Genomic DNA, 2,500 nt, shown 5'->3' on the forward strand with positions numbered 1-2,500 from the left:
GCTCCAAAAGTGATTTTGTTTCACTTTTCAACATTTACAAGGTCCATAAATCATGTTTTGAGACGATATGGAAAAAAAAATTTTTTGCCCGTCTCGACCAACTCGACCGATGGTGACCACAGTAGGGTGCTCCATACAAATTTTCCTTATGTGGAATTTTCAGTGTAAAATAAGGTTTCTCCAATCGATCGCGGGTTTCACTTTTCATCATTTGCTAGGTCTAACTATGATGTTTTGAGTGGTCCCGCAAAAATTTTTTCTCTTGGCCAGTCGACCCTTTCGTCCATGTCGGTGTGTTCTGCAGTAGGGTGCTCCATACAAATTTTCCTTATGTGGAATTTTTCAGTGTAAAATAAGGTTTCTCCAATCGATCGCGGGTTTCACTTTTCATCATTTGCTAGGTCTAACTATGATGTTTTGAGTGGTCCCGCAAAAATTTTTTCTTGGACCGGGCCTTCCTTCCCGGCCCTGTCGGTGTGCTCTGCAGTAGGGTGCTCCATACAAATTTTCCTTATGTGGAATTTTTCAGTGTAAAATAAGGTTTCTCCAATCGATCGCGGGTTTCACTTTTCATCATTTGCTAGGTCTAACTATGATGTTTTGAGTGGTCCCGCAAAAATTTTTTCTTGGACCGGGCCTTCCTTCCCGGCCCTGTCGGTGTGTTCTGCAGTAGGGTGCTCCATACATATTTTGCTTATGTGGAATTTTTCAGTGTAAAATAAGGTTTCTCCAATCGATCGCGGGTTTCACTTTTCATCATTTGCTAGGTCTAACTATGATGTTTTGAGTGGTCCCGCAAAAATTTTTTCTTGGACCGGGCCTTCCTTCCCGGCCCTGTCGGTGTGTTCTGCAGTAGGGTGCTCCATACAAATTTTGCTTATGTGGAATTTTTCAGTGTAAAATAAGGTTTCTCCAATCGATCGCGGGTTTCACTTTTCATCATTTGCTAGGTCTAACTATGATGTTTTGAGTGGTCCCGCAAAAATTTTTTCTTGGACCGGGCCTTCCTTCCCGGCCCTGTCGGTGTGCTCTGCAGTAGGGTGCTCCATACAAATTTTCCTTATGTGGAATTTTTCAGTGTAAAATAAGGTTTCTCCAATCGATCGCGGGTTTCACTTTTCATCATTTGCTAGGTCTAACTATGATGTTTTGAGTGGTCCCGCAAAAATTTTTTCTTGGGCCGGGCCTTCCTTCCCGGCCCTGTCGGTGTGCTCTGCAGTAGGGTGCTCCATACAAATTTTCCTTATGTGGAATTTTTCAGTGTAAAATAAGGTTTCTCCAATCGATCGCGGGTTTCACTTTTCATCATTTGCTAGGTCTAACTATGATGTTTTGAGTGGTCCCGCAAAATTTTTTTCTTGGACCGGGCCTTCCTTCCCGGCCCTGTCGGTGTGCTCTGCAGTAGGGTGCTCCATACAAATTTTCCTTATGTGGAATTTTTCAGTGTAAAATAAGGTTTCTCCAATCGATCGCGGGTTTCACTTTTCATCATTTGCTAGGTCTAACTATGATGTTTTGAGTGGTCCCGCAAAAATTTTTTCTTGGACCGGGCCTTCCTTCCCGGCCCTGTCGGTGTGTTCTGCAGTAGGGTGCTCCATACAAATTTTGCTTATGTGGAATTTTTCAGTGTAAAATAAGGTTTCTCCAATCGATCGCGGGTTTCACTTTTCATCATTTGCTAGGTCTAACTATGATGTTTTGAGTGGTCCCGCAAAAATTTTTTCTTGGACCGGGCCTTCCTTCCCGGCCCTGTCGGTGTGCTCTGCAGTAGGGTGCTCCATACATATTTTCCTTATGTGGAATTTTTCAGTGTAAAATAAGGTTTCTCCAATCGATCGCGGGTTTCACTTTTCATCATTTGCTAGGTCTAACTATGATGTTTTGAGTGGTCCCGCAAAAATTTTTTCTTGGACCGGGCCTTCCTTCCCGGCCCTGTCGGTGTGTTCTGCAGTAGGGTGCTCCATACAAATTTTGCTTATGTGGAATTTTTCAGTGTAAAATAAGGTTTCTACAATCGATCGCGGGTTTCACTTTTAATCATTTGCTAGGTCTAACTATGATGTTTTGAGTGGTCCCGCAAAAATTTTTTCTTGGACCGGGCCTTCCTTCCCGGCCCTGTCGGTGTGTTCTGCAGTAGGGTGCTCCATACAAATTTTGCTTATGTGGAATTTTTCAGTGTAAAATAAGGTTTCTCCAATCGATCGCGGGTTTCACTTTTCATCATTTGCTAGGTCTAACTATGATGTTTTGAGTGGTCCCGCAAAATTTTTTTCTTGGACCGGGCCTTCCTTCCCGGCCCTGTCGGTGTGCTCTGCAGTAGGGTGCTCCATACAAATTTTCCTTATGTGGAATTTTTCAGTGTAAAATAAGGTTTCTCCAATCGATCGCGGGTTTCACTTTTCATCATTTGCTAGGTCTAACTATGATGTTTTGAGTGGTCCCGCAAAAATTTTTTCTTGGACCGGGCCTTCCTTCCCGGCCCTGTCGGTGTGTTCTGCAG

The sequence above is a fragment of the Anopheles marshallii genome (assembly GCF_943734725.1).
Source record: "Anopheles marshallii chromosome X unlocalized genomic scaffold, idAnoMarsDA_429_01 X_unloc_63, whole genome shotgun sequence".
Lineage (NCBI taxonomy): Eukaryota > Metazoa > Arthropoda > Insecta > Diptera > Culicidae > Anopheles > Anopheles marshallii.